Below are 14,444 nucleotides of genomic sequence, written 5' to 3'. Positions count from 1 at the left end.
GTGTGCATGTGCACAGTATGTATGTCTTTGTGTTTTGTGTGTGTGTGCACCTGCTTGTTTGTGTGTGGTCATTTGTGTCTGCATGTGTATGTGTGTGTCTGTTTTTGTGCATGCATATGTGCATGTGTGTTTATGTGTGTGTTTGTGTATGTATCTGTGTCTGCATGTGTATGTGTGCGTGTGTGTTTGCTTGTTTATTTGTTTACGTGTGTGTGTGTGTGGATTTATGTTTAGAGTGTGTGCATTGTTTGCATGTGTATGGTATGTGTGTGTGTGGGCATGTTCTTGATTGTGTGTTTGTGTGTGTGTGCATGTGTTCCCCAGCCGCAGGTCAGCATGTTTGGGTGTGGTGGTTCAGATGTGTTGTGTTGTGTTGTGATGGCCGTGTCGTGTTCTGCAGATGGAAGTGTGAATGACTGGCAGAGGAAAGACAAATGGTCTGTGTTTAATGATGCCCACCAGTCCGGCTCGAACATACACACACACACACACACACACAGACACACAGACACACACACACAGGAAGCCAGAGGAGCCCAAGCAGGTCAGACAGGTGAAATACCCAGCACACATCAGCTTTAACAAACATGGCATCTGATCTGAGGCTGAACATGGGCAGAAACTCTCCAGCAGTGAAGCGTGCGATTCTAGTCAGCTGATTTCAGTCATTCTGATGACCAGTGTTCTACTATGCCAATGTACAGTCAGAGACAACAGGATTCACCCTCCTGTGAAATTGTAATTTTCCCGAGTGCTATTTAACAGAGCAAGGACATTTGCACAGTATTTTTTAACAGCCGACTCGCCTAATTAACCTAACTAGTTAACCTAATTGAAATATGCACTTTAAGCTGAATAGTAGTATCTTCAAAATACATAGAACAATATTATATACTGTCATTATTGCAGAGACAAAAGAAACCAGTTAGTAAAAATGTGTCATTAGTGGGCTTTGCCTTTAGGCCAATCCACTATTGTTATTCTCCATACTTTTGTCTTCTGGACAGAATTTGGTCGCATAACTTGCAACCACTCAGAACACCCTAGCAACCACTTTACAACACCTTAGCAACCATTCAGAACACCCTATTAACCAGCTAGCAACACCTTAGCATTCGCTCAGAACACCCTAGCAACCACCTTGCAACACCTTAGCAACCATTTAGAAAACCCTATTAACCACCTAGCAACACCTTAGCAACCACTCAGAACACCCTAGCAACACCTTAGCAAACACTCAGAACACCCTAGCAACCACCTTGCAATACCTTAGCAACCGTTCAGAACACCCTATTTACCAGCTAGCAACACCTTAGCAAACATTCAGCACACCCAAGCAACCACCTTGCAACACCTTAGCAACCACTCAGAACACCCTTGCAACACCTTAGCAACCATTCAGAACACCCTATTAACCACCTAGCAACAATTTAGCAACCATTCAGAACACCCTAGCAACCACCTTGCAACACCTCAGCAATCACTCAGAACACCCTAGCAACCACCTTGCAAAACCTTAGCAACCATTCAGAACTCCCTAGCAACCACCTTGCAACATCTTAGCAACCATTCAGAACACCTTATTAACCACCTAGCAACACCTTAGCAACCAATCAGAACATCCTAGCAACCACCTTGCAACACCTTAGCAACTATTCAGAACACCCTATTAGCCACCTAGCAACACCTTAGCAACCACTCAGAACACCCTAATAGTGACCTTGCAACACCTTAGCAACCACTCGGAACACCCTAACAACAACCTACTAACACCTTAGCAACCATTCAACACCATCGCAACCCCCTAGCAATGCCATAGTAATCATTCAAGATAACCTAGCAACCATCTAGAAACGCCTTAGCCACCACTTGGCCACTTCTCAGAACACCCCAGCAACCCCCTAGCAAAAGCTTACAACCACTCAGAACACCCCAGCAACCAACTAGCAACAACTTAGCAACCAATCAGAACACCATAGCAACCACATTGCAATGCCTTAGCAACCACTCAGGATAACCTAGCAACCTTTAATATCTGCCTTAACAACCCCCTAGCAACCACTCAGAACACCCTAGCAACACCTTAGCAACCAAGCAGAACACCATAGCAATCACCTAGCAATGCCTTAGCAACCATTACAATATACTAATGCCTGTTTTTCCAGGCTTCATTTATGATAATGGTCAGGAATGTTGCACCGGTATTGCCTTTGTAGCATAAGAAGAGGACAGAAACTAGCCTGATAGTAATGTGTGAATTGTGGAGCTTCCTAAATCTGAAGAATCATCTGTATTTTTTAGCAAGTGTACATTTTTTGCTTTTATTCTTGCAAATATTCTTCTGGATAAAAATATATTTGTGGAGTTAACCATGTTCTCTTGTCATTAACATTTTAATAAGCTTTAATAGGTAAAACTGTCCGAGATATGAACAATGCAAGTGATGCATCAAAGTTTAATAAAAAAAAATCTTATATGACATAATAAAAATAATTAATAAAAATAATATTGAATGTCGTTAATGATATGACGTAGTTCTGCAAACTTCCTACTTCTCTGATTATCCGTCTGATTTTACAGTTAGTTTCTTTTGAGCGCCCCCTGTCGTTTTAAAAAATATCACAACGACGAATGCGGCAAGTTTAAAAGCCTTGTCCATTTCACGAGGTGCACATGCCGTCAGCGGAGGTGCGCGATGCAGCACCAGGCGAAAGTATAAATCCAGCTTAAGCCACTATTAATACGCTCCATATGACAGACGTCTTAACTGTGAAGAATCCCCCATCCCCCCCATCTCCTCCTCCTTTCCTAGATGGTTGGCACGGTTGCCCAGTGGTTAGCACTGTTACCTCACAGCAAGAACGTCACTGGTTCTAATCCTTACCAAGCCAGCCGACATTTCTGTGTGGAGTTTACACGTTCTTCCCGTACTCACGTAGGTTTCCTACAGGTTTCCCGATTTGCTCCCACCGTCCAAAAACATGCAACTTAAGTTAATTGACTAATCCAAATCAACGAAAAAACTGTACAAAAGCATACACATCCCTCTTAACTGGGTGCTCAGCCAAAAAGACACGCTCTGTGTCAGCCTTTTTAATTTAATAAATTTGATGTTTTGGAGCCTTGGTGTTGCCGCCTTTGATTAACATCTAATCCAAATCAACACCATAGACATGCTCCTAGTTATCTCTTAAGAGCAATCACTATCTGTTCATCAGCTACTACAGCAGGGGAGTTTCGAGATCTACCTGAGCTTAAACTCCCCTCTCGCCTTGCAAACAGGAGGGAGCCCCGGGCTCGAGGATCTTATGAGCTCAGGGACAGCAAAGCTTTATAATCAATCATCAGCTGAGTGTGAACTCTTAAACATTTCAGCTTAGTCCCTTTATTCATCAGGGGTCAACACAGCGGATTGAACCGACAATTATTCCAGCTGCGGATGCCCTTACAGCCGCAACCCAGTACTGGGAAACACCCAAACAAACTCATTCACACACACACACACACACACACACACACACACACACACACACACACACACACATTCACTCATACACACACTCATACACTACGGCCAATTTAGTTTATTCAATTCACCTATAGCACATGTGTTTGAACTTCAAGGGTAACTGGAGCACCCGGAGGAAACCCATGCCAACACGGGGAGACCATGCAAACTCCGCACAGAAATGTCAACTGACCCAGCTGGGACTCAAACCAGCAACCTTCTGACTGTGAGGTGACAGTGCTAACCACTGAGTCAGACATATATCTAACTTCTGTATGCATACAATGAAAACCACAGGTTAAAATCTCACAAATCTTCTCTCATCAATGTTGCCAGAACTATAAAAAAGCAGCAAACTCCGAAAACTCCTTAAATCATAAATCACGAATACTTAGTATAGGGGAAAAAAAAAAGCTTAAACATATAGCTGCCCATATAATCATCTCATAAACTTGATTGATTTATCAGCCGAGCACAAATGACAAATCCAAAATGTTTATAATAAGTGGACATGGCAACCCTGCAGGAGCCCACTGTGAGCGTGAAAACTAAACACAATAAACTAAAGTAACCTACAGTTTGAAGATATTAACAATGATGTTAACAAATGAAATTGTGTTTAGAGGGCAGCACGGTATAGTTCAGTGGTGAGCACTATCGCCTCACAGCAAGAAGGTTGCTGGTTCGAGTCCCAGCTGGGTCAGTTGGCATTTCTGTGTGGAGTTTGCATGTTCTTCCCATGTTGGCGAGGGTTTCCTCCAGGTGCTCCGGTTTCCTACACAGTCCAAACACATGCGCTATAGGGGAATTGGATTAACTCAATTGGCCGTAGTGTATGAGTGTGTGTGAATGAGAGTGTATGGGTGTTTCCCAGTACTGGGTTGTGGCAAAAAGGTCATCCGCTGCTGCAAAAAACATATACTGGAATAGTTGGTGGTTCATTCCACTGTGGCGAAATAGAGACTAAGCCGAAGGAAAATGGATGAATAATATTCTAATTTAATATCATGATTATAGTGACCAAATTAAACCCCAATATACAGTATCAACGTTATCACGATTTTGTTCAAACTTTCAGAAAATATTAGAAAAAAAGAAAAAAAGTTTTGTATCTGAAAATGAACAAACAACAATTCAAATTTGTGTCTTTATGCAATTTTTTTATTTTGGATTTTCTTTTACTTCGGTGTGTTATATTTAATTTTTTACATTTCTGGGTTACCAGCAGGAGAAGTCATAGTAGAGAGTGCAACAATTTGATTTATTTATTTTAATTGTTTGTTTGTTTGTTTATTTACTTAATTTAATTATTTTTTTCATTTATTTATTTCATGTATTTTTTTTAAAATGTTTTTATGTATTTATTTTTTTTTGTTAATTTATTTTTCTTTTTATTTACTTCTTTTTTTATTTTGTTATTTTTTCATTTATTTATTTATTTATTTTAATTTTTACATTAGATTTATTTATTTATTTATTTATTTATTTATTTATTTATTTATTTATTTATTGCATTCCTGTTTCCTCAGAAAATTTTGAAAACATATTTAATGTAAAGTATCTTACCCAGGACAGTACTAAATAAAAAATAACATGCATTTTGTATGCATTTTGTAATACAAAGCATTTTGTATGATCTCTCTTATTTTCTTCAGATTATTTCCATTTAAACAAATACTTCAAGAAGTATGTAAACTTTTGAGCGCAACTGTATATGAAAAAAAAAGATTGCCATTTACTATTATAGAATAACTTTTTAATGATGTGATGTTTTAATGATGATGAAACATTTGAAACGGTAACTCTAACTTCATAAAATAAACCTTAGTTTAAAACAGTAATCATGACAGCGCTAATCTCTAATCTACATTCTCTTGCTTTTCCCACAAACAACACTGTGGACGCAGACTGAACAGACAGAGACATTTCCTACAGTATGCTGCTGTAAACTCGGTCTTGGTGAGTAGCTCTCCACATCTCTGCTTTTATTGGGAATTTTTGTTAACCAATCTGATACTAGTATTCAGCTTAAAGTGACATTTAAAGGCCTAACTAGGTTAAAGTTAGGGTATTTAGGCAAGTCATTGTATAACAGTGGTTTGTTCTGTAGACAACTGAAAAAAACTAATTCCTTAAAGAGGCTAATAATATTGAGCTTAAAATGATTTATAAAAAAATAAAACTTATATTCTAGCCGAAATAAAACAAATCAGACTTTCTCCAGAAAAAAAAATAATGTAGGAAATACAGTGAACAATTCCTTGCTCTGTTAAATATCACAGGAGGGCGAATAATTTTGACTTTAACAGTACATGAAAAAAAAGGTTGCAATTTACTAAAACAGTCATTAGAATCACTATTTTATTAATGAAGAAATATTTTGAAACGTTAACACTAACCATCATTAAATTAACCTTAGTTTAAAGCAGTAATCATGACAGCGCTAATCATTAATCTGTATTCTCTTGCTTTTCCCACAAACAACACTGTGGACACAGACTGAACAGAGACGTTTCCTACAGTAAATGCTGCTGTAAACTCCGTCTAGGTGAGTAGCTCTCCGAGACTCTTTATTGGGAATTTATTGTTAGCCAATCGGAGCGAGGTTTAACTCCTAATTAGCGGGGTATTTTCAGCAGTGAGTCTGCCAGCAGCTACATGAGGATGGTTAAATGCAGCTTGTAGCCGATCTGTGCGAATCCTGACCCAGACCAAGGCTAAGTTTGTTGTTGACTGAAGTCAGTCTGCTCTGAACAGGGGTGGACTGTTGCTTTGCCAAGGGCTGAGGGTTTCGTAGCCAAAGGCAATGACCATCCTTAGCCCTGGGCAAAGATATGAGCGATGCAGTGCGCGAGGGCTAAAAACATTGCTGCTTTCACAGAGCGGATCTCCTGTCAGCACTGCTTAGGAGAAAACACTTGCATTTCACAGAAAATACCAACATCTCGCTGGTCTTTTTGACTTGTATATGCAATGATTACGGTTTCTCTTTATTGGGAATTGCTTAGCAGTGAAGCTAAAATCAAGTAAAGCATGTTATTGTGGCAACTGCAATTAGATCTTGCTTCTTGCGCATGAATTAAATATGATTTTTCTTAATTGAGAATTGCATGGCAATTAAACTAAAATCAAGCAAGCAAAAAAAATGCCTTGTTATTTTGTTTATTGCCTTTGTTTTGCATACACACGCAGTAATTATTACTTGTCTTGATGATATAAGGATTTTAACTTTAATTTTAGTCATGCTAGAATTGCAGGACTTAATTTTTTGTTAAAGGTTCACGAAACCCTGGAGTACTTTTTTCGTTGAGATTTTAACAGATTTGTGTGTGTTGAGCATCAGTTAAGACAATGTTAGCATCTGTTAGCTGTAATTGTGGGGAAAGCTGGATAATTTTGAGCTTTTGTCAGCTATTTTTCTCTTCCAGGTTTAAATAGATTTTTGGGGCGGATAAAAATTAGTGACGTAGTGCAAAACTGCAAGTGCAAAGATGACGCGTCTGTTTCTCATTATTATTCATGGCGTAGTTTTCTTATCCTTTGAGCAGAGCCGGCTTCTTAATTCATGGCTGCGCGTGCTTTCCGAAGGCAAGGCAGACCTGCCAGTGCCAAGCTGTGAGACCTTATGTTGATTATTAGGTGAGACCGTGTCCACGGATTTACGGCACACAGTATTTAGCTGTTCATGAAGGGTTGTGTGTGTTTGTTTCCATGATCCACAAGTTTGTTGCATATTTTTCCCCGCGAACCTGTCAGGGCCGATACAGCAAAGCTGTTTGTGTGCAGCAAGCAATTTTGTCGGGAGAGCAGTACGAATATGGTTGACCTTGTCTTTTATCAGGAGTTTGTTCACATTTAGACACATCGTCGTGCTGCTGTGTTTGCTTAAATATTCTAGATAACCCACAGGGCTAATGGTTAAAAAAGACAGGGCAAGAGACCTGCTGCACTGAGTCTGCATTCAGACCCGGGGATTGAGGGAGAAGTCCTCATTTAGTGTTTATATAAACACGATTATCTTTATTATGATATTCAATTCAATTCAATTCAATTCAACTCAGCTTTATTTGTATAGCGCTTTTACAATGTAGATTGTGTCAAAGCAGCTTCACGTAAATGGTCATACATTATACAAATGGACAATGATATACATTGTGGTTGTGTGTATATGTAATTACGAATAACAAATGTAGCAGGGCATTAAATTGCTGTTTATTTCTTTGCATTTTAACTTATAAAATCATGCGTCTCCTCACGGTTTGTGTCTCATTTTGTGAGCTAACTGACAACAGTTGTTCGCTCCCCTCCTTCTCCCCTGTTCTGCTGGCCATGCCCACTCCTGCTTCTGATCGTGGAGCTCCACGCCCATTATGATGCATCTTTTTTTTTTATTCTTAGGTAGACTTGAACCGAAAGTGGGGGTTGTCATGGCCCTGTAAAGGTGCAGTATGTAAGTTTGACACTGTAAATATTTTCTAATCAGGTAGAACATATTTGTTTTCAGAAGTAATATGCCAATATTAAGTGGGTTTTTCCTTAAAACTAGCTAAATACTCTGCTAATGGGGACTTGGTTAAATATTTCAAATTGAAAACAAGATTAATTGTTTTAATTTAGCTTGATTTAAAGGAAAACTGTGACTTATTATTTCTGATTAGCAATATTTTAGTTACTATTTTTAAAATTAAGTACTTTTTGTACTAGAAACGAGACAAAAACATTGCTTTCTTACATTGGTGATGCCATTTTTCGAAAGCAAGACTACAGTACGTTGCATCTTAAGAATGTTTTGTTATTTTGCAAGACAAAATAATAATAATAATAACTGCATTGCACATAACACACTGCAAAAATGCTTTTCTTACTTAGATTTTTTGTCTTGCTTCTAGTCCATATATCTTAAAAGTCTTAAACCAAGAGGCCTTTTCAAGACAAGCAAAACATATTGTCTTGTTTTCAGAAATAATATGCCAAAATTAAGTGAGATTTACCTTAAAACAACAAAAAATATAAGCTCATTAATCTTAAAATATTTAGTTTGGTTTAATAAAAAACACTTAATTTTGGGACTTTTAATTTTTTTATTTCTTAAAACAAGACCATATTTATTGCTTGTCTAAAAAAAATTCTTGATTCAAGAATATTTAGCCAGTTGGACTAGAAAAAAAAAAAAAAAATTATAAATTTTCCTTCAGCTTAGTCCCTTTATTCATCAGGGGTTACCACAGTGGAATGAACCACCACCTTATTCAGCATATGTTTTAAACAGCGGATGCACTTTCACCTGCAACCCAGTACTGAGAAACACCCTTACACACTCATTCAAACACACATTTATACACTACGGACAATTTAGTTTATTCAATTCACCTAGTGCATGTGTTTGGACTGTGGGGGAAACCGAAGTACCAGCAGGAAACCAACGCCAACGCGGGAAGAACATGCAAACTCCACACAGAAACTCCAACTGACCAAGCCGGGACTCGATCCAGCAACCTTCTTGGTGTGAGGCGACAGTGCTAATTACTGAGCCACCATGTCGCCTAAATCTAAATTATATTGATATCTAAGTTATAGATTATTTTACTTTAGATTTTAACTTCTGTTTATTCTAAAAAAAACATTCTTTCAAGGGTATACAGATGAAAAATAGCCATTCTTGGCCAATTCTGGCGCATTCTCTAGTAATTTTTATTAATGTGAATCCCTATAAACTAATCCCTATATACTAATGAGTGCTCAAGCAGGCACTCACAGAATCTTATTTTAAAATATTCAGACGATATGGTAATTTTAAGCTTGCTGAACAAACAAGATCCTGTTTCTGTCTACCTTTCTGAAATTAATTCATTTGTTGAGTGGTGTGATGAAAACTTTTTAAAAGTAAAAAAAAACAAAAAAAAACAAAGGAAATAGTTTTTGATTCCAAGTGTGTTGTCGAGCATTTACCAGTGTTTGTACATAATCAAGACATCACTCAGGTACAGTCATACAAGTATTTGGGAATTCACATAGACCGGTCTCTAACATGGGACACTCACGTAAACTGGATCTGTGAAAAGCTTCACCAAAGACTATATTTAATACGAAGGTTATGGTTTTATGGTGTTGATAAGAAAATCATGTACTTATTTTATCAAGCTGTGTTTGAAAGCAGGGCCGGAGTGGGACTCCTTTTCAGCCCTGGAGTTTCAAGCCTCAGACCGGCCCACCTCAGTTCACGACTGACTATATTAAAATAAGGTCATTTCCAAATCAGTTTCTAATGACACTATCACGTCTTTTTTTGAGAAAACAGCTGCTTTAGAACTTCAAATGTTCAACAACCCTAACAATATTATATGTCTTAACAATAAAAATGAGACCATTTAGTTACTCTAACGAGGATCGAACCCGGGTCCGCGGCGTCTTAATCTAATGTACTAACCGCTGGACCACAATAGCTGTGTTCAGAAATGAGACAAAACTGAGTTTTATAATCATCAAAACAGATGAAAAGAGAAGTAAAGAGTGGTAAAATAATGAATAAAAAGGCTGTGGTCAAGTAAATAAATAAATTTAAAAAGTGTGACTGCTGAGAGCAACAGATTCTGCAGCTAGGGACACCGGCCCTCGCGGCCAAAAAACGGACCGGCCCACCGGGAATTCTCCCGGTCCTCCCGATTAGCCAATCCGGGCCTGTTTGAAAGTGTTATCAGTGATGGTCTATCTATGGTATGGCAATCTTTCTGTAAATCTGAAATCAAAAATTTTCAATATTATCAGAACTGCTACAAGACTAATAGGATCTGAAACGTTTATCAGTATACAAACACTATACGAGCAATGCACTCTGAATGAAGCTAAAAGAATTTTAAGTAACCCATCGCATGTACTCTTCCCATCTTATGAACTTTTACCTTCTGGAAGAAGATACAGAACTTTCCGCTGGAAACGAAACAGATTTAAGAACTCTTTTATTCCAGTGTCAATCAGACTATTGAACACTGAACAATATTGTGTGCAATTCTTTTGCATGTTGACTTATTCTTTTAAATTGTTATTGTGTCGGAACCTGCTGAAGTGCTGGGTGAGTTTACAGAAAATTTCCCCTTGTGAGACAATAAAGTATACTAAAAAACATAAACAAATATACTAAATTTAAGCATTTGGTTTGCAGTGTATGCATGCATCACAAACATCCACCCCAATGCGTTGAGCCTCGGAATTCTGCGCAGTCAGAAATGAGGTAATAATATTCCGTATTAAAGTTTATTGGGCCAGCTATTTCCAAAAAGGCTGTAGTGCGTTTTTAAATAGCTCTCTCTCTCTATTAAAGCCTTCATCGTGTGGCTTTTTGTGGGAATGCATGCGCTTTACATCTGGGCACCACATTGGATTGCACGGTGGCTGGCTGGCTGGCTGGCTGGCTTTGGCACCCATCGTAAGCATATTACAACCTCAGTCTGCCAGGCCTCCAGGAGCCCGAGCGGCGGGCATCATGCCAGACCACTCCACTACAGTCACACGCACTTCAGCAAACAGCGGCGACAGAAACCCGAGACGCCCAAAGTCACTGACCTAATGTTCGCTGAGACCGAGGAAAACCTGGGAAACATGGCCTATAGAGACCAGTGTGTTGATGTGCAGCAAAACGGGAGGTTCTGATGCTGCCAAACATCCAGCTATGATGAGTTTATACAGTATTTCACATTACTCCTAAATAAACCAACATTTCAAATTCCAAACCTTTAAGCATTTACATATGATTATTATCATATTGTTGTTTTGCTTGATTTAAGGAATAAATCTCTTAGTTTTGGCGTTATATTTCTTAAAACAACCAGCGATCTCTAGCTACTGTGGATTGCTAGAGAACTACAAATCCTGTCATGCACCTCACACACACACCTGTTCCTGCTTGACATTGGAGTATATACAGTATTTCACATGATTCCTAAATAATTTACGTTATCGTTTAGGCATTTACATATAATTATCATTATAAATTCCTGTGCACACTGCAAAAAATGCTTTTCTTATGTCTTGTTTCTAGTCCAAATATCTAACAATTCCTAAATCAAGAAGTATTGTCTCGTTTTGAGAATTAATCTGCCACAATTAAGTGAGTTTTTTCTTAAAACAAGCAGAATAATCTGCCAGTGGGGTAAGAAAATTAATCTTGTTTTTTTTCTTTGACCAAATATTATTTAGTTTACACTTTTGGCAGAATTTTTTGCTTGTTTTAAGGAAAAAAATCTCTTAATTTTGGCATTTTAATTCTTAAAACAAGACAATATGTTTGGCTTGTCCAGAATATGCTTCTTGATTTAGGACTATTTCCATATTTGGATTAGAGACAAGACCAAAAAAATAGCAAAAAGATCATTTGCAGTGTATTTGTTAGTCACCAGCGATCTCTAGCTACTGCGGATTGCTGGAGAACTACATATCCTGTCATGCACCTCACACACACACACCTGTTCCTGTTTGACATTGGAGTATATACAGTATTTCACATGATTCCTAATAAATTTACATTATCGTTTAAGCATTTACATATAATTATCATCATAAATTCCAGTGCACACTGCAAAAATATGATTTTCTTATGTCTTGTTTCTAGTCCAAATATCTAACAATTCCTAAATCAAGTGTTGTCTTATTTTGAGAAATAATCTGCCATAATTATTTTTTCTTAAAACAAGCAGAATAATCTGCCAGTGGGGTAAGAAAATTAATCTTGTTTTTTTCATTGACCCAATATTATTTAGTTTACACTCTTGGTGGATTATTTTGCTTGTTTTAAGAATAAAATAAACATTTTGGCTTAATATTCCTTAAAACGAGACAGTAATTTATGCTTGTCTAGTAAATGCTTCTCGATTTAAGACTTTTTAGATATTTGGACTAAAAACAAGACAAAACAATAGAAAAAGATATTTTGTTGTGTATTTGTTGCACAACTAAATAATATTGGGTCAAAGAAAAAAACAAGATTAATTTTCTTACCCCACTGGCAGATTATTCTGCTTGTTTTGGTAAATCATTTAAGTGATTACATATAACCATCATCATAAATTCCAGTGCACTTTGCAAAAAATGGTTTTCATATGTCTTGTTTCTAGTCCAAATATCTAAAAATCAAGAAGTGTTTTCTTGTTTTAAGAAATTATATGCCAAAATTAAATGAGTTTGGGGTAAACAAATGAATCTTTTTTCCCCTTTGACCTATTATTGTTTACTTTTCCCTATTGGCAGATTATTTAGCTTGTTTCAAAGAAAAACTCTCTTAATTTTGATTCATTATTTCTTAGAGCAAGATAATATGTTTTGCTGGTGTAGATAATGCTTCTTGATTTAAGAATTATTAGATATTTGGACTAGAAACAAGACAAAATGTCATTTTTGTAGTGTATAGAGAGGAGTGTGTTAATGTGCATCAAATTTTCTTTTTCTGATGTTGCCAAAAATCTACATTCAAAATGCCAAACCGTTTAAGCATTTAAATATAATTATCATCATAAACTCCAGTGCAGGTTTTGTACTCTAATAGTCAATGGAGGCTTTCAGCTCAGAAATAAAACACGAAAATTACAAGATATACAATAACATAGATTCAAAATAATGCATTTCTTATCATTGCATGCATTAAAAAAAGTTTCTGGTTATTATTTCCTTAAAGCATACTCCTGATATACATACATTAACCCTATGTGGAATTTTAAAACTTAAAAAAACATATATATGCAGTTGAAGTCAGAATTATTAGCCCCCCTGTTTAAATTTTTCCCCAATTTCTGTTTAAAAGAGAGCAGATTTTTTTAACATAATAAAATTCTAAACATAATAGTTTTAATAACTCATTTCTAAAAGCTGATTTAATTTATCATTTCCATCATGGCAGTAAATAATATTTGATATTTTTCAAGACATTTTCATTCAGCTTAAAGTGACATTTAAAGGCTTGACTAGGTTAATTAGGCAGGTTAGGGGAATTAGGCAAGTTATTGTATAATGATGATTTGTTCTGTAGACTATGGAGAAAAAATATAGCTTAAAAGGGCTAATAATATTGACCTAAAAATGGTGTTTAAAAATTTTAAAAACTACTTTTATTCTAACCTAAATAAAACAAATAAGACTTTCTCCTAAAAAGAAAATATTATCCAACATACTGTGAAAATTCCCTTGCTCTGTTAAACATTATTTGGGAAACATTTAAAAAAAAGAAAAAAATAATACTAATAATAATCAAAGGGGGGCTAATAATTCTGACTTCAACTGTATATTTTTCCCAAACAGATGATACTTTTTTAATGTAATATTTTTAATAAATAACTTTAATAACAATTTCCTATACTTCAAATAAGTTATTTTGTGTTTTGCTATGATGACAGTGCAGAATATCTTACTAGATATTTTTCAAGAGAGTATTCAGCTTAAAGTGACTTTAAAGGCTTAACTAGGTTAACTAGGCAAGGGTATTTAGACAAGTCATTAGACAACAGTGGCCAATCAAAAAAATAATAAAAATATCATCACAGGGCTAACAATATTGACCGTAAAACAAAACAAAAAAAAACCTGCTTTTATTATAGCCAAATGAAAAGGAGACAGACTTATAAAAATATTGTAGGAAATACTCGGGTCGTCTGTTAAACATCACTTACGAAATATTTGAAAAATAATAAAAATGTATTATGACGACTAATAATTTTGACTTCAACTACAGTATAATATATAATTGTATTCCAGAAATGATGTTCTTTTTCTGTACGGTTTCCAAAGTCAAAGCAGAATTGCATCATATTCTCTTAAAATAATCAGTTTAGGTTTTTAGTTATGAATGTTTTGAAAAAATTATTCAAATTAGATGGGGCGGCTCAGTGGTTAGCAGTGCTGCCTCACAGCAAGAAGGCTGCTGGTTCCAGCCACAGATTGGTCAGTTGGCATT

At 36.4% G+C, this 14,444-nt stretch overlaps 1 long non-coding RNA gene across 2 annotated transcripts in view; it reads left to right on the top strand.

Moving 5' to 3' along the window:
* Window positions 1-14,444, top strand: part of LOC141375572 (uncharacterized) — a 51,931-nt gene that overhangs the window by 34,055 nt on the left and 3,432 nt on the right. For both annotated transcript variants that reach the window (XR_012384049.1, XR_012384048.1), the window contains 3 exons: window positions 5,416-5,467; window positions 6,007-6,056; window positions 7,907-7,958. This is a non-coding gene — a long non-coding RNA (uncharacterized lncRNA). The remainder of the gene's footprint in view (window positions 1-5,415; window positions 5,468-6,006; window positions 6,057-7,906; window positions 7,959-14,444) is intronic.

The sequence above is a fragment of the Danio rerio genome, chromosome 8 (assembly GCF_049306965.1).
Source record: "Danio rerio strain Tuebingen ecotype United States chromosome 8, GRCz12tu, whole genome shotgun sequence".
NCBI classification, from domain to species: Eukaryota; Metazoa; Chordata; class Actinopteri; order Cypriniformes; family Danionidae; genus Danio; species Danio rerio.
This window is presented reverse-complemented; position numbering and strand designations above follow the sequence as displayed.